General features: G+C 33.8%; 1 protein-coding gene across 2 annotated transcripts in view; it reads left to right on the top strand.

Annotated features, from left to right (window-relative positions):
* Nucleotides 1-19,374, top strand: part of LOC142340489 (uncharacterized) — a 114,628-nt gene that overhangs the window by 44,874 nt on the left and 50,380 nt on the right. Inside the window, exon 1 of one of the 2 annotated variants that reach the window (XM_075391066.1) lies at nt 12,410-13,381. The exons of the other annotated variant lie outside the window; for it this stretch is intronic. The gene's annotated coding sequence lies outside the window, so the exon portion shown is untranslated. Of the gene's footprint in view, nt 1-12,409; nt 13,382-19,374 lie in introns of those variants that run through there. 2 annotated transcript variants of the gene reach the window in all.

The raw sequence follows: 19,374 nt of genomic DNA, 5'->3' as shown, positions 1-19,374 counted from the left end.
TTATAATACTAATAATAGTAAAAAAATTGTGGCACACTGGTACTACATCAATGTGGTTAGATTATGTAAACAGGATTTATATAAATTGATAGAATGCAATTTATATCATGCTTGTATATTGTAACGTGATATATTGTACCGTCTGGAGCTAAACTACTCTCCATGTTGATATATACAATATATCACGATTCTCTGAAAGCGATAAGCAGGTTATAGTTAATCTGCTCTCTAACAAGAAAAGCTAAGTGCACTTTGCCGGGATAGACTCTGAATTAACGTCTGACGCCAGAAGTCTCTTCAATCATGGGACAAATGTAGTGTTCACTTGATGGGTAACTGCATTTACATCACATGGCGCAGTCGGTTATGAACCCAAAACGTTGCTTGGCATAGAACCTTATTGGGATAGACCGGATTCAATAGAACCAATATCTTGGGAAAGATGGAGCACGTAGGCCAAGCTTTCAATAGTGGCAGAGTTTAACATAAGACAAAATGATCTTTTAGCAACAAGAACAAGATATGGGTTATATACCTGAACCAGTAGAAAAAACATTAGATGGAGCAACACAAGCTTCTTAGAGAGAGTGATTGAAAAGAAATGCGATGAATAAAGCAAAATGGGAGTACAAGTGCAAGCTCACCGATCAAACTCATCGAGTACCAGTGCAAACTCAAGCAGCTGCATATTATAGAACAAAATCATGGGACATAGCCGACAGACAGTTCAAATAAAAAAAGCATGTTATAGACGACAGCTAGATTCAAGACAAACACAGAACAAGTACAATCGTCAAACGTTTGCAGCAATTGGGGAAGAAAATGGAATCCCGAGCACCACACTAAACGTAACGCCCAAGTTCAACTGGAGTTTTACCACTAGTCTTTGAAATGTTGCGATGATGTGTTATCAGTGCCTTTTGTAGGAGTGCTCCAAATGACAGATTAGCATTGGGATTCCACGCTTGAAGTGTCTGCTTCACTGTTTGAACTGCTCTATAAGCTAGTCCATTAGCTCTTGGATGATAGACGAGTGATTCGCTTTTTAATTCAAGTGATCCACATCACTGTTCAAGGTCAACACTTACAAACTCAGGACCATTATCAGACACTACAGTTTTTTGTATTCCCAATCTTGAAAAGATTTGACTAAGATATAATTTAACAGTTTCTGATGTACTACTTCCCGCGGGGAAAAACTTCTATCCAGCCAGATCCCACGTCAACAATTACTAAGATATTGCCTCGGTCCTTAGCATAACCCGAATACACGTGGGGCCGCTGCCAAACTTCGGCTTCTGGCAACGTAGAGAATGTTTTTCCCAGGCTAGGCCTGATCATTTGACAATTGCTACATTTACTATCAAAATGTTGAACGTCTTGAGTAATGCCAGGCCACCATGCTATCATTCTGACTGATCCCACAGTTTCATATTTCCCTGGATGTGTCTCATATGCTTTTACCAAAACCAAGCGTCGTAGTTCGGTGGAATAAAAGAACCAACACCTCTGAAGATGATTCCATTGTGTATAGTCACTGCATCTTTCTGTTGTTCAAATCCTTTTTCCGCGTCTGAGCATTGTTTCCAATTGCCGCTTTTAATTCGTTTCATTATGTCCTGGAATAGTCTGGTTTGATTTCTGCTTGGGTCACCAAATCACTGTGAGAAAAGTAGATGTTATTGCTTGCCAGTACAATCAATCGATGTCGGGTTCGTTTTGTTAAAATCCACTCCGCTCAAAGCATCTGCATGGACTATCTGTTCTCCTGGTGTATACTTCAACTCATAGTCGAAATCCATTAGAGCTATTGCCCATCTTGTGATTCTAGCTAATGCTGTCTTCGGGATCTCATCGTCTGTTACAAAGAGATATTTGAGTAGTTTGTGATCCGTCTGTAGGGTAAAGAGTCTTTCAAGAAGGGATTGCTTCAACCTTGTGACCACAAACTCAATTGCCAGCGCTTCCCGCTCTATGTTCGAGTAGTTTTGCTCCACTGGAGTCATCTATCTCGATACATATATAATTGGATGTCCTTCTTACGAAGAAGCCCTGGCAATGGCTTTTTCAGAGGCGTCAGTAGTAACTGTTGCTTCGTTTTGTAAACTATATGGCTGTACAAGTACGTTAACACATAATTCATTTTTATGTCTTCACAGGCTAGTTATTGATGTTTTTGCTTTTTTTATTTTTTCATTATGTTTTTTCAGAGGCGTCAGTAGTAACTGTTGCTTCGTTTTGTAAACTATATGGCTGTACAAGTACGTTAACACAAAATTCATTTTTTAATTCTTCACAGGCTAGTTAGTTGGTGATTTTGCTTTTTTTATTTTTTCAACACGTAGTCGACTCTTGACTGCAAGCATCCTTTTGTCGAACTGCTCCTTGTCGGACTGTTTCGTACACCAACACATCGTCTTTAAAGATCACAACATGTTTGATTCCCTTGAGTGTTGATTCAATGCAATTCCGGAAAATTGAAGAAGAGTTTTTCAATCCCTGCGGTAGTCGGCACATCTTGAACAGCGCCTGAGAAGGGTTGATTGTGCATATATCTTTTGCTTCTTCCTCAAGTTCATTTTGATTGTAGGCATCTGAGAGGTCAAATCATCTCAAATATGAGGCCCCATGTAGGTTGTGGAAGATCATCTCCATCTCTGGTATTGGTTAGTCCTCATCCGTGACCTTGCCTTTGATATGCACTTTCAAAACCCCACAGAGTCTCAGTTCTCCACTCTTCTTTCTCTGCCAAACCACTGTAGATGCATTAGTGACTCCTACTGGCTGTACCGTTTCAAGATTGCACTGTCTGACCATCTGACCATCTGTCCAGCTTCTCTGTGACATTGTCTTGAAGAGCTAGAGGTATTTTTCTGGCTTTGCAGAACATTAACTGCGTACCAGTTCGAGTACCAGTGCAAACACATGCAGCTGCATTTTATAGAACGAAATCATGGAACATAGCCGACAGACAGGTCAAATAAAAAAGAATATTATAGACGACAGCTAGATTCAAGACAAACACAGAACAAGTAAAATCGTCAAACGTTTGCAGCAATTGGGGAAGAAAATGGAATCCCGAGCACCACACTAAACGTAATGCACACTAAACGTAACTGCACAACTGTGGAAGATCGTCTCCATCTCTGGTATTGGTTAGTCCTCATCCGTGACCTTGCCTTTGATATGCACTTTCAAAACCACACAGAGTCTCAGTTTTCCACTCTTCTTTCTCTGCCAAACCACTGTAGATGCATTAGTGACTCCTCCTGGCTGTATCGTTTCAAGATTGCACTGTCTGACCATCTGACCATCTGTCCAGCTTCTCTGTGACATTTTTGTAAAGAGCTAGAGGTATTTTTCTGGTTTTGCAGAACATTAACTGTGATCCTGGTATCAGTTTTACATGAGCTTTATAACCATTCACAGAAGGTAGATGTTCAGTTGTGATGTTGGTCACACCAGGCATAGGTAGAAGGCCTCTAAGAAGTAGTCCAAACTCTTTATCAGTCTGCACAACTGCTATTTCTACTCAAAGTCACAAGTAAATGATCTCAGAAGCGTAAATGATCATCACAAGCTTCGAGATGTCTTATCTTACCATCCAACTGAGATTTACCAAGCTCAGTCCACATTTTTGATGATATCAGAGTGCTATCTTTACCTGTGTCTACCTGCATTATAAAGTTGCAATTATTAATTGAGATATAATCAAATGTCACAGACATGTTAAAGCTGTGTTCTTTAGTATAAAACATTCCGATCTCCGATGCTGTTGATGCTTGCTCTGAAGAAATGTTTTCTTCTAAAAGTTATTCTGTTAATTGTACTTACCTGAAATTGGTTGGGGTTTGCTTCTACACATTTTCGAGAAGTGTCCCATTTTTTCACAGGTGTTGCATGTTTTACTTAGCGCTGGTCAGTGTCTACTATGATGTGGCTGCTTTTTTAGCCGTAAACTTTTCATTGGGTCTTCAACAGGTCTTTTTCAAGTTGAACCCAACTTCTTCTTTCACAAAAAAGGGCTTATTACCTTGTGAAGAACTTGCAGAAGCCATTGCTTGACTTCTGTACTGTAAACTCGCGGTCATTTCAGAAAAAGATATTATTGGTTTCCTTTAATACCGTCTAGTAGACTAAGTTTGGCTTCATGGTCCCTCAAACCTGAGATAAATTTTAATTTTACCAACTCCTCTTCGGGGTTGGCCGGTGTTTTCAAATTTTTGAAATAGCCTGTTTCTTCTCTATGAGTTGCTGAGAAATCGTCGTCTGACTACCCTACATCTTGTATTACTGACAGAATTTGAGCCCTTTCTGCGGTTACTACTCTTTTTAGGAGAAATATACCTTTCAATCGCCAACCTGATGTCTTTATGCGGATTTTCTTTCAAAATCCCGGGACTCATTAGGCGTCTAAATTTAAAAATTGCATCTTGCCCGCACATAAAAAGAGAGAGGTTGGTTACCTGTAGGTCCTGTATAGTACCATCAGTGTTGACCATGTCCTCTTTCTTCTCTGCGCGACATTTCCGCACAAAAAAAACAATTTACTCAGTAGCTGATTCTGCGTTCTGTAGATCCAGAATATTTCTGTCTGCAGGTGGTCTGGGCACTATTATTGTGGTCAATAACATGGGTCAAAAAAATTCATCAATTTGAATTTTAATTTAAATTTTAATTGAGGCTAAAAAAATACAAAATTTAGATCGTATTTATAGTAGTCATCTATGCGAAAAAATGCAGAGAAAAATTAGATTAGCTAAAATTATATTACTTGATTGACAAATGAATAGATTTTTATTCCGAATCCCGGACGTGATTTTCTGTTTTCATCAACATTTCTTGAGAATCATATATGGCCTAGACACAATCGGGTTCATTAGTTAGAGGTCGCTGGATGTTAGAATCAGGTTTCTGTAGGTGGGAGAATTTACTTCTGACATCTGATTGATAGGTCAAAAAGATAATGATAGTGCCGAAACAAAATTAGAATTGAGTTTAGTTTTGTGGCCATTAGTTATCGACATAGCAACAATGTTCGGCAGGTAAGTTCTTCTTTTGTTTTTTGAAACTTTAATGGAGAACTTCTAGGTTTCTCGATGTTTCTTTGAAACCAACACACCGACACCCATAAGCTAGATGCAAAAAAAGTATTCATAGATATATTAATAGCATAAAATTTTTCATATTGAGTTTGTTGATGCAGAAATTTGCTAAAAATTACTTTGAACGCACTCTGCAATTTTCTTCGATTGAAAACAGAACAAAAATATTGATCGGGGTTGATTGAACTGAGAGTTGTAGCTAACATTTTTACCATGTTAGAATTTGGAAGCCATAACTAATAAAAAGTCAATAGTGTCCTCTTTTGAATGACAAAAAAGATTTTTAAACTTGTATTTAAAAAATATGTTCGCGAAAAATTTTTTATTACACACTATAATGTCTTCTTTCACAAATGTAACATACGTTTGATATATGTGGAATTTTTTGAAACCTACACGTGTATATATAGATAATTTCAAGTTAATTTCACAAATAAAAGGCTCATAAACTTAACCATAAAGAATCTGTCCAACTAAGTACACTACAAAAATCATTCTGTGGCAATGAATTTCCTCCCAGGATTCCAATTAGAACTGGGCTTTTGATTTGAAATGAGAATAAATAACTCTAGCCTGACAATGCAATTCAAAAACTTATTAACTTCAAAAAGCTGACTATGAGAGTAAACGTTAAAAAATAATTAAAAAATAATAATTAAAACGCGTACAAATGTGAGAAGGCGAGACGACCGAGTATGAAAAAGAAAGGAATGAAAAGCCATTTTTAAAAATAACTGAAATATGCCCTTGGATTTCATGAAAACACTTTCAAAGTGCAGCTCCTTTCATATTCGTTTTAATTATAAATAAAAGTGCATAAAGGTCTGAAAAACACAAGCCAAAAATGAGGATAAGTGAGAGCACGACTAATTTACAGAGTGCACAGGAAATTTAGGGAGACTTTGTGGTTCTAACTAAAACAAAATTATGAGAAATCGTAATTATTCGCCCAAAACTCTTACAGACGCAATTCATGAAAATATTGGCTATACAACAAATGAAGTCAAATTTACAGCAAATTGACTGAAAGGCTTGCCAATTCTGAGATTACTAATTGTTCCGGAGAATATATATACATTTTCAAAACGGAGAATATATATGCAAGGCCGGCTAATTTTTGTTTAATAAAATTTTTTATTTTTTGTTTACGCATCGTAGAGAAAAGTGGAAACATTATTTTGTAGTTTGGTTTCGTACGCTAGTTTTGTTTTTTTTATAAAGAAAAAAGACTACTAATTTTAATGCTGGTTGGAAAATGGGAGCTGTTTAAAAAAATTTAACAGAAGAGGAAAAACGTTTTGCGAGTGGAGATTGAGCAGGATCAAGAACTTATAATATAATATAATATATATTTATATTCGATTGCACATATTGGTCTGAAAACCAAAACAAATAGAGAAGATCTCCTGATGAAAATCTCTTTTTCTCACCAATCATTTTAGGCTTTTGGTTTATTATATTTCAAAAAATTTTTGATAGAGCCAAAACAGACACATTTAAATTTTATAGCACATAGGAAACAAAAAAATTGAATAGAAGAAAAAACTGTAGAGAAAAGATAAAACCTAATTCCTTATAATTTGAAACCATAGGTGAATTTCTGAAACTATTTTATGCGCTAAAAAATTTTCAAGTTTTGTAGCTGTATCCAAATGGGCCACTGTGATACTCCTTATGAAGAAAAAACTACTGAAAACAAATTCTCTAGAGAAAAAAAGAAAAAGCCAAAAAAGTTGAAAAAATTGTTCATATATTTGGTGGTTTCTCCGACCTCAAAAACAGGAGGTGTAAGTGAACAATAAGACCTCAAGGACTATTTAATTAAACGCCAAAAGCCTTGGAACGTTATTGTAATTTTTTTAGTTATGAAAGATAAAGGTCCAAATTGTTTATTTTTTTCAAGAGGCTAACTTATTTTTTAAGTTCTGTGGGCAGTTACGCTGAGCCTCAAAATCACCTGCCGTTTAATATTTGAAGCTGATTTGATTTAAATGCACAGTAACGACAAATTATGGGAAAATTGAAACAAGAACGACAGAAAACAATGTGGTGAGAAAGAAAACTGATTTCTTTTGTTCAATTCTAAATTCTGTTGATTGATCTTTTTGCTTCAGATGAGTTTAGAATGCTAGCACTAGGTTGGTTTCCATAGTTCTTTCAAGTTTGGTGCATAGTTTGGTCAACAGAAAATGTGAAAGAAACGTGAAGAGACCACTACTATATTACCGCTTTAAATAAAAGATAATGTAAAAATAAGAAAAATTTTTAAAAAGTAGAAAATCGTATTTTTTTGTAAGCTTTTGCTCAAATTGATGTTATTAGTTTAAAATTTTCCATAGCTCGAGTTTTTACATTTCTTATGCGTAAATAAGACAGAAAATAACACAATTCGTTCTATACGAGAAATTCAAATGTAAAAACAACACAACTGACCATTTGTGGAAAGAGCAAAAAAATGTTCTCCTCTTTTAAACTTCCTTCCTTCAGATTTAAAATGACTTTGATGTAGCAATGCTCGAATTGTTTCATCCGGTAGGCAGTCCAATTTTATGGGTGCTCTGCAGGTCCTCTAAAGTCTTCGTGTCAAATAATAGAAATATAATTCAGATAATGAAGTCTTATACCTTTTCCTCGAATTAAAAATTTTGAGAAACAATTTTTGTTGTGGTCCATTTAATTTGTTAAAAATTAGAGACTGTCCAATTAAAGGCAGATGAACTGAAAATAACGCATATTGGAGTTCTTACCAGAAAGACAAAGCTTGAAATAATCTACTACTCTAATATTTGATGATTTCCTTTATATTTAATACCATTTGTAAGAAAAATGTTCAACTGTATCTGGAGTCAAACTTTTTTGAAAAGAATTCATTATTAGGGGCTATGTTTATAGTGATAAAAATTAAATGAGAAAAAGTTCAGTCAAATATTTGTTTGATAGATTTAGTGTGTAAACAGATTGCTCCACTTTTATTTTGCAAATTACTGTGTTGTTTATTCAAGATAATTTTTTGCGACAGATTGCTTGTGATGAACTTTAATTTTTCGGGCAGTTTCCACAGATTGTCAAAAAATTGACAATACATGTGATTAATATCTGTTAAAAACATATCGAAATGAGTGTTGTGAATTTTCTTAGTTTTCGTATTAAAGAATTCACGAATTGCTTCAATTTGAGTTATGCGAATTTGATAGTAAAAAATGTTTTTCCCTTTCGTACTAAAGATCAAAAATTTGTGACGTATGTTGGAACATTCTGTGCTATGAACAGTCTCCTACGAGCCGTCTTGTTACATTTCAGTGCGTCTTTTTACAAATAAGGGCTTGTTACAATTTGTGACAAAATGGGCCTAAGGAAATCTTCATTGCAATTCTTTCCTAACAAAACCCAACACGTTTTCCGCATAGATTTTTTCATAACGAATTTGGTTAAATTCACAGAACACAATTTGATTGCATAATGAGCAACATTTTCTTTAAGAGCAAAACTGACCTCGTTGGAAACCTGATCATCGAGATGCCACTCTCACGTAGGAGAATTTTCTCACACTGAACCGTTCAGACAGCAATATAAAAGTTGAACTAGCGCGAATAACTCGTGAGGTTTCCGTTTGAAGGACATCAAAATCTTTTTAAAATCTACTCAATATAAAATCACTGAACTATTGAAACTAATTCTTTACGATCTAGTTGCCAAAAATCGATCACGAAGATAAAAAGTACAAATTACTCACCTGATTTGTTGAGCTAACTCTTTTGGGCATGCATGAAACAACTTTTGACTACCGGAGGAGTGACAAAACGCTTTCTTTGAACATGAATTGAAAACCAAATCAGACTTTGACTGTCGTTGAAGGGAAAATAAGCTATATTTTTTTTAAAATTTAGTCAGTCATAACACACAATAGCTGAAAATTATGGATCTTTGTTCAATGCTAAATTCTGTTGATTGATCCTTTTGCTTCAGATGAGCTTAGAATGCTATCACTGGGTTGGTTTCCATAGTTGTTTCAAGGTTGGTTCCTAGTTTGGTCACCAGAAAATGCGAAAGAAACGTGAAGAGACCACTACTATATTACCGCTTTAAATAAAAGATAAAGTAAAATTATGAGAAACCTTAAAAAAGTAGAAAATCATATTTTGTTGTAAGCACTTGCTCAAATTGATCTTATTAGTTTAAAATTTGCCGTAGCTCAACTTTTTACATTTCTTATGCGTTAATAAGACAGAAAATAACACAATCGTTCTTTACGAGAAATTCAAATGTAAAAACAACACAACTGACCATTTGTGGAAAAAGCAAAAAAATGTTCTCCTCTTTTAAACTTCCTTCCTTCAGATATAAACTGATTTTGATGTAGCAATGCTCGAATTGCTTCATCCGGTAGGCAGTCCGATTTTATGGGCGTTCTGCAGTTTCTCTAAATTTTTCGTGTCAAATAATAAAAACAGAGTTCAGATAATGAAGTCTTATACCTTTTCCTCCAATTAAAAGTTTTGAGAAATATTTTTTTGTTGTGGTCCATTTAATTTGTTCAAAATTAGAAACTGTCCAATTATAGGCCAGATGAATTGAAAATAACACATAATGGAGTTCTTACCAGAAAGACAAAACTTGAAAGAATCTACTACTCTAATGTTTGATAATTGCCCTTATATTTAATAAAATTTGTAAGAAAAACGTTCAACTGTATCTGGAGTCTAACTATTTTGAAAAGAATTCCTTATTAGGGGCTATGTTCAAAGTGATAAACATTTAAATGAGAAAAAGTTCAGTCAAATATTTGTTTGATAGATCTATTGTGTAAACAGATTGCTCCACTTTTATTTTGCAAATTACTGTTGGGTTTATTCAAGATAATTTTTTGCAACAGATTGCTTCTGATGAACTTTAATTTTTCGGGGAGTTTCCACATATTGTCAAAAAATTGATAATACATGTGATTTAATATCTGTTTAAAACATATCGAAATGAGTGTTGTGAATTTTCTTAGTTTTTGTATTAAAGAATTCAAGAATTGCTTCATTTTGAGTTATGCGAATTTGATAGTAAAAAGTGTTTTTCCCTTTCAGACTAAACATCAAAAATTTGTGACGTATGTTGGAACATTCTGTGCTATGAACAGTCTCGCACGAGCCGTCTTGTTACAATTCAGGGCGTCTTGTTACAAATAAGGGCTTATTACAATTTGTGGCAAAATGGGCCTAAGAAAATCTTCATTGCAATTCTTTCCTAACAAAACCCAACATGTTTTCCGGATAGATTTTTTCAAAACGAACTTGGGTAAAATCACAGAACACAATTTGATTGCATAATGAGCAACAATTTCTTTAAGAGCAAAACTGACTCGTCGGAAACCTGATCATCGAGATGCCACTCAGATGACATCAAAAACTTGAAATCCACTGAATATAAAATCACTGAGCTATTGAAACTAATTCTTTACCATCTAGTTGCCAAAATTTCATCACGAAGATAAAAAGTCCAAATTACTCACCTGATTTGTTCAACTAGCTCTTTTGGGCATGCATGAAAGAACTTTTGACTACCGGAGGAGTGACAAAACGCTTTTTTGAGTATGAATTGAAAGCCAAATCAGACTTTAACTGTAGTTGAAGGGAAAATAAGCTATATTTTAAATTTTAGTCAGTCATAACACACAATAGCTGAAAATTACGGATCTTTTCCGCTAGCCGCTACCCCCCCCCACCCCCACCCCCTATATAGAGCCGAAATAGGTAAAGCTCGGAAATTACTATTTTGACTACTACTATTTCAGCGACCCGCTTGTGTGGGACGCAATGTGAAGATAACTTTTCCTAGATGCTTGTGTTGAGCTGAAGAAATCTCTTGATGAATTAGAAACAAGACCGAATTTTTATTGAACTCACCCAATGAGATGGGAGTCTTTTCGTAAGCAATGTCATCCAACAGTAAGGTACTTGAGCCCAGTTCGTTAACGCGAGGAATTTAAAAAACGAGAGTTAAAAGGCTGAGGGAGAGAGGAAGAAACATCAGAGATCGGAGAAAACATTAAGATTGGCAATAAGAAATAATCAGCAAACATTTTAATTTTAGATCAATATAAACCAGGAATATTTGATAATGGAGACCACGCAGATTGCAAGAATTCAAAGCATTTTATGTAAAAAAAAATTAAAGCCATACAGCAATCGAAAAATTCACGTTCAATACTTTCAGCTGTCAATCACAGGTAAAACTATGATAGAATGCACCCTGCATTGGTGGTGCGAACTTTTCCTGTCATACATAAATAGCTCCTTATAGAAAAACAACAAATAACTTCACGGGACGCAAGTGGTGGAGCAAATGCAACAAGACAACTTGACCGAACCCCCTCCCATGACTACCCCCCCCCCCCCCTTGAAAACGAAATCTTCTAATCCATCAGTTTTTTTTTCACCGGCGTCTTCGAGAAAGCGTCACTAGCAAAGAAACGTTAGCTATCACAGACTTAGAAAGCGCTCATCAATTGTTGATTCTACAAGTACATAAAAGAGATGAAAAATGAGTGAGGGAAAAAGGTTGTCACAGGAAATTCAGACATACACGCCCTCGCCTACTTCATTTTCCATTAAAATAATCATTATGTACCTGAATTGAAATTTTGCGTTATCTGCGCCTCATAAAACAATTTCCCTCTTTTGGTCTGAACAACAGACATCACAATCGCCCTTGGTTACACTTGGCTCAGATTTATGCTACTTAAAACATACAAAGTGTATTTGTTGCATACTTGTATCTGGGTTTGTAAGAGTAATCTGCACCTCCCTTGGTCCCTAAAGTATCTGGATTTATTTTGACTGTGGTCTTTATGACGTAAAGGCCTTATTTGCTTGCGTTAGATTCACTCCCGTCAGGCGTTGACCTTGCACCAATAAATGTAGTCTTTTAGTTGCCATAACTCCTTTTTCTCTTTTTACAACGCCACTAGATTGATTGTGAACTGAATTCTGCCTGTAGTATGTAGACAGTAGTAGGCCCTCTGCGCCATATTTGCTCAACTGCCCCCGAGGCACAATCAAACTGCCAATATTTTACAATTGAAATTGACATCCTAAGTCTGGGCAAAAACAAAGCTGGATTTTTCCTGCCAAAAAACACCCACAAGGCGCTGTAGGTTAACAACATGACATACTAATAGCATGATTTGTTACATAAATAGCTACAGAGTCAATTCTGTTTTAATAACGGGTCATTTTTGGTACTAAAATAATACAAGATTTAGTTTAATTCCATTTGTCAAACTGCAACCTTTCAGTTTTAGACACAACCTGATCGATATAATTGTTTATGCAGCTTTTTCCTTTCATTTACATACATTTGCAATTCAGTTGATTTCATAGTTGTTCACATTTGCATAAAAGAGCATATTTCGAAACAATAAATCGGGTTATTTTTGACTACTCCTGACTCCCCGCTTTTTGGGACCTTTTTTAAATTTTGTTACCCTTGGGTTCAATTTTAGCAGTCAAACGAGATATGAGATTACAAATACCATTTGTCAATATTTGAAATAAACCTTTAAGGTTCCTTGAGCAATTATTTCTAGATATAACTTTTAAACCCAAGATATTTCTTAGCAGCAGAATAAATTTTTCTCTTATAATAGATGCTGTTTGAACATTAGTTTGAAGTTTTCCAAAGATTTTGTTGACCTCATTTCAATTGGAACTTTATTTCAATTACAACGGTCCCTTATATTACAACGGTCACTTTATCCGGTTACTCCTAGCTACGAGTGCCAATATTAATTACTGTGCCTTCTGTTGTACCTCTCAAAAGGCTTACCAGTCCTTCAGATTTTGACAACGCTTGTCAGTTGAAATTACAGACTTAAACGTCAAAATTAATCAAACAATAAGAGCACAATAAGCAAAAAGTGCACTCTAAAATTGAAACCCTACAACTTTCACTCCATTCAATTATTTCCCCTCAAATAAGTACAGCCAAAATCAGCCCTGTCTGCTAAAGTACAGGAGTTACATGATTCAGAAAATATACAACTCTGTTATTCATTATATGGCTCAAATTCAAAACGGTTTGTTTATTTCGAACAAAATATGACTGCTCTTTTGACAGAAGTCAATTAATTGAATCCAAGACCAAACTTTTACCTTTTCCCACTTCCATTAGAAATAGACCTTGAAACTGTTCTTTTATGTTAACTTCCGACCCCCTTTGTCCACATGCTGAACTCTCTAAACCAAAGCCATTGTAACCTGTGATCAGATGTCTGATTTCGGTAATTTAAGGTAGGTCCAAACTTCAATCTTTGCAAACAAAAACGAATTTTTTAATTCCAACAATTTATTTGAAACAAAAATAGCCTGATGGCATTTGTACAATTTGGTGTAATTTTAAAACTTCCAAGTTAAATAAATGCAAGATATTATGGCAGTAAATTTTTTATTTTGATTTACGCTCTTGTCTTAGTACAGGTAAGGTGAACTTTTTGATCCAACCAAACTGGTGGGGGCGGAACTATATGCTCAAATGGATTTTTCTTCAGGCTATTTTGACCGACCGATATTCATCGTAGAGATTAGTGGAGAGTATCACTAGAAAAACCATGAAGTACATAGTATAAAGTTAGAGAGCTCAAAAATTTCTTCTTTTTCGTGGAGTCTAAATTTTTTGGGAACATTTCACTTTTCACACTATTTTTTTTTAAATTTTCGGGAATTTTTTAAAGAATTTTGCCCAATTATGTTACCATTCTCAACATGGATCTGCAGTTTTCGGTATTTAGTCATTGTTTGCTTTATTTTTGCAGAAATTTGACTTTTGTTTTTTTTTCGCGTCTTTCTGGTAAAGTATTCTAATTGTCAAGCATTTGTTTTAATTAAGAATGTATGCTATTGTTTGAATTGGTGTCTACTAATGGCTTTGTTGAGTATGACAATTTTTTCCCAATGTTTTGTTCTTTGTTGTTTTTTTTACTGAGTCCTAATACTGACTCGTCTTATTGAAGTTCTAAATAGTTCTAAATGAACCTAAATAGTGGTCTCATTTTACAATTTATGGCATTGATGACTTTGAACTGAAACTATGTTTTAATGACATTTTAGGAAATTGTTCAGCTTTTTACTATAGATGTTTTTTTCTGAAGCTTAGGAACAGTCTGCGTAACGACAATTCGCACTGGTTTCAGTAGTGGAGTAAAAGATTTTTGAGGGTTTGAGTTGATAGTTAAGGGATTTTAAGACTGAAAACAAATTATTTTCAAGTATAAACGAATTTCGAATTCTGACAGCTTGTTATTTTTGTCTAGCACTTCAACCTCAATTATTCAAATCTTTTCAGTTAATAATGAAAATTGTCTTCAAACATATTGCACAATTGCATTTGATCTTGTTTAATCTCTGCCACTCCATTTTCTCTGGTATTTATTATAGCAGAATTGGGAATTTATCGCACTGGTAAGAACCTTTTTTGTTCAAGACTTTCCTTATAAGAATCTATCAAAGTTTAATTTAGTAAATATGAAGTACCATAAATATTTTTACTACTATTAAACACTATTAATTGTAATGTAATAATGTTTAAATAAATGTTAAAAATAGTTCAAATGATGGACAGATGCTGTTGTCTGAATTGGCCTGCGGTATTACTAATTTTGTTGATTTTGATAATAAACGGTTTCAATAATATGTTATTTTTTTATAATGTATTGTTAACAGCTCCCAGCAGTGAGAGGTCTTGTTGAAATTATTACTAGGTTAACTAAACCTACAATATGTCTCATTTTTATGGGATTAGTGTTGAACAATTTGAAACCATTTCTTTAAGTAAAAGTTATGTAAGAATTTTTATAGAATTTTTTTCTGTAGGTTTGTCGTCTCAACAATGAATGATCTTAATGATTTCAGCAGTGACATAGGATGTTTATGACTCCATAGCTATTTTTAATGACAGGGAAATAATTTTTTTCAAAAAGTAATTGAAATTTGAGTTATGAGCTATTTTGGTTCTCTTTGTTGTTTTGCTCTTCAATCTCATTTATATGTCCTCATAAATTAATGATGAATCAAATCTTTATATAGATTTCATTTTCAATTGACACCAAGTAATTTTGTAACAGTATTAATTGGTAAGACTATATAGAAAGAGTAGCATTTGACTAAAGAAACCAGATGAGTGAAGACAAAAAGACAAGAAACCAGATAGACAAAAATCATAATTAACTGCAAAATTAGTGAATTTTTAACTTTTTTCCAAATCTCTAAGATCAAATTTTACTGTTTTCAATTGGACTTGTGAATTGCATTGTTTCTGAGAATCTCACTAGTTTTCCGAAGAAGCGCAATTGAAGTCTGAATTTTCCCATTTGACAAAATTTTTTTCACGTTTTGAATCCAAAATAGTGACAGAATTTGGATGCCCTTAAGGATTGTCTTGTCGATTCATAAATCGATCTCTGTCAAGATGCCCATAATCAAAGTTTTTTTTCGAGTTTAATGGTGTTAATTTTGAAACTTAACTGAGGTTGTTTTTGGTTCTTGAAATTTAAGCAACCAAATTTTTCATTGAAAATCGAGTTTCATTAAGGATTTTTTTTTCAAATGGATCTATATGGATTGATAACCAAATTGCTAAAAACATTGTTTGATAAGTTTCAAGGTCAAAAATGACTTACTTCAATCGTTGCGTAGCTCCTGATTAAATAGCTAGAACTGCCTCTACTTAACTTTGAACGGCTTTTGTACTCTTAATTTAGAACTATGAGTGCAGAGGTTGACTCTTTTGCAACTGCGCGATCTTATAAGTTCAAATTGAGTTTAAAACCTAATCGATACTAAATAGAAGCCACTTGTTACTTACAATTACTTACTCTTTACATTAAAGTTTAAGATTTAGTTTGAAAACGGGATAGATGTTGATTTTTGCATCTCAATTTTGTTTTTTCTTTAATACTATTAGTAATTCACATAGTTTAATTTAGTAAATATGAAATACCATAAATATTTTTACTACTATTAAACACTATTAATTGCAATGTATTAATGTTTAAATAAATGTTTAAAATAGTTCAAATGATGGACAGATGCTGTTGTCTGAATTGGCCTGCGGAACTACTGATTTTGTGGATTTTGATAATAAACGGTTTCAATAATATGTTATTTTTTTATAATGTATTGTTAACAGCTCCCAGCAGTGAGAGGTCTTGTTGAAATTATTACTAGGTTAACTAAACCTACAATATGTCTCATTTTTATGGGATTAGTGTTGAATAATTTGAAAACATTTCTTTAAGTAAAAGTTATGTAAGAATTTTTATAGAATTTTGTACTGTAGGCTTGTCGTATCAACAATGAATGATCTTAATGATTTCAGCAGTGACATAGGATGCTTATGACTCAATAGCTATTTTTAATGACAGGGAAATGTTTTTTTTTTCAAAAAGTAATTGAAATTTGAATTATGAGCTATTTTGTTTCTCTTTGTTGTTTTGCTCTTCAATCTCATTTATATGTCCTCATAAATTAATAATGAATCAAATCTTTATATAGATTTCATTTTCAATTGACACCAAGTAATTTTGTAACAGTTTTAATTGGTAAGAGTAAATGGAAAGAGTAGCATTTGACCAAAGAAACCAGATGAGAGAAGACAAAAAGACAAGAAACCAGATAGACAAAAATCATAATATACTGCAAAATTAGTGAATTTTTTGACTTTTTTCCAAATCTCTAAGATCAAATTTTACTGTTTTCAATTGGACTTGTGAATTGCTTTAGTTTCTGAGAATCCCATTAGTTTTCCGTTGAAGCGCAAGTGAAGTCTGAATTTTTCCATTTGAAAAAATTTTTTTCACGTTTTGAATCCAAAATAGTCACAGAATTTGGATGCCCTTAAGGATTGTCTTGTCGATTCATAAATCGATCTCTGTCAAGATGCCCATACTCAAAGTTTTTTTCGAGTTTAATGGTGTTAAATTTGGAACTTAACTGAGGTTGTTTTTGGTTCTTGAAATTTAAGCACCCAAATTTTTCATTGAAAATCCGAGTTTCATTAAGGATTTTTTTCAAATGGTTCTATATGGATTGATAACGAAATTGCTAAAAACATTGTTTGATAAGTTTCAAGGTCAAAAATGACCTACTTCTATCGTTCCGTAGGTCCTGATTAAATAGCTAGAACGGCCTCTACTTAACTTTGAACAGCTTTTGTACTCTTAATTTAGAACTATGAGTGCAGAGGTTGACTCTTTTGCAACTGCGCGATCTTATAAGTCCAAATTGAGTTTAAAACCTAATCGATACTAAATAGTAGCCACTTGTTACTTACAATTACTTACTCTTTACATTAAAGTTTAAGATTTAGTTTGAAAACGGGATAGATGTTGATTTTTGCATCTCAATTTTGTTTTTTCTTTAATACTATTAGTAATTCACATAGTTTAATTTAGTAAATATGAAATACCATAAATATTTTTACTACTATTAAACACTATTAATTGCAATGTATTAATGTTTAAATAAATGTTTAAAATAGTTCAAATGATGGACAGATGCTGTTGTCTGAATTGGCCTGCGGAACTACTGATTTTGTGGATCTTTGTATTTTTTCTTATCAAAGTTTATATCAAGTTTAATTTACAAAATATGAACCACTGCTTTAAATTCAATCTATCTGCGCTTAATTTGTAAGACATTCGAGACAGGATGGTGGATAAGCGAGATCGGAATATTGTGCTAACACTTGGGAACATTCACATTCACGAAGTTGAATTGAAATTTGTTATTATTTTGTTTATCAATTTCTCTTTCAGTATGAATGAGTTACCAACCTGTTTTTGTCATCGTGTTTCAATTGTCTTTGCTTAGCTACACTCTAAGACTAGAAGGACTGTGAGCTAATTTAGTTTGAATTATTATGCGTTTTGACATTTGGTTTTATAGATTAATACAATTATGGTATTAACTAATTTAAATAATCTATTCTTTTTTGCGATTTATCTCGAAGGTTTAATTATTACGTTAATGTTCAAAAGATATACATTTTTCCATTCGGTCTCACAGGCAAGTGATTAAACAGCAGTTTTCTCTGGAAAATTAGGTTATAATTCACGAATACTTTTTGTTGTTTAAGTCTTCAGAAGTCATTTTACCATTCTTTGAATAGAGCCCCATGAGAATCTAGTTTTGATAGCTCGATTGCCATAGAATTGGGCAAATCACAAGCAGTAACTTGTGAAGCAAAAATTGTGATGAGATACAAGGTTTTTCTAGAAAGCATCAGCCGATCGCTCAGTTAAACGCAAGTTCAAAAACGCGAGGAAATTAAAAAACGGGAGTTAAAAGGCCAAGGGAGAGAGGAAGAAACATCAAATATCGGAGAAAACATTAGGATTGGCAATAAGAAATAATCAGCAAACATTGGAATTTTAGATAAAGATAAACAAGGATTATTTAATAATGGAGACCACGTAGATTTCAAAAAAATCAGTTAAACTACTTCTTGTCTCAAATAAAGCATTTTGTTCAATGAAATACGACTGATTAGTATTTTTACTTCATCTAGTCTACATTTCTATTCTAAGAGACATTAACAGTCGTAGAGCACTTCAAATCGAAGAAAGCTCAATTGGTTTTTTTCGAGAATTCTCTTTATTACCAAGTAAATGAAAAAAAATATGCTGCCAGGCAAGCTTCTTTTCCTCTTTTCAATGTCTATAACACAAAAAATGACGCACTTTAAATTAGATCAAAATCAGGCTCAAATTAATTGCAATAAGTTTTCTATGTTCCTCACTAAAATGTCTTCAAAACTTTTAGTAATTTCAGATTTTTCTTCCGACAAAAAGAATAAATTGATTGATTCATTAAAAACTGTAAAATACTGGTTCACCGTAGATCATTATTGTTATCATTAGTTCAGTTCGAATCATCAAGAGAGTCACTCGCAACGACCCATATGATGAAACATAAAACTTTGCGCTGCCTTCTCATTTGGTGAGACGTCAAAAGCGTATCAGAACTGATTGTTCCCACTCATTAGGTGACACAATTTTGAGAGAAGACTCTCCTTGTAACGTGTGAGATGAGGGACGGAGACTGCTTGAATGCTAAAAAATAACAAAACAGTCTGACAGCTTCTGTCATCAGCCAGAATGGCGATTCGTTTAGGGTCTTACGAACTGGCTCTGAATATCCCCTAAACAAACCGAAGGCCAAAAGAATAAATAGAATTCAGTCTTCGCTATATTTCTGGGCGTACTGTTCGCACTTCCTGTCTTCAGCAG

Source organism: Convolutriloba macropyga, chromosome 1 (genome assembly GCF_964194025.1).
Source record: "Convolutriloba macropyga chromosome 1, txConMacr16.3, whole genome shotgun sequence".
Lineage (NCBI taxonomy): Eukaryota > Metazoa > Xenacoelomorpha > Acoela > Convolutidae > Convolutriloba > Convolutriloba macropyga.
The sequence above is the reverse complement of the archived record's forward strand: the minus strand, read 5'-3'. Positions and strand labels throughout refer to the sequence as shown.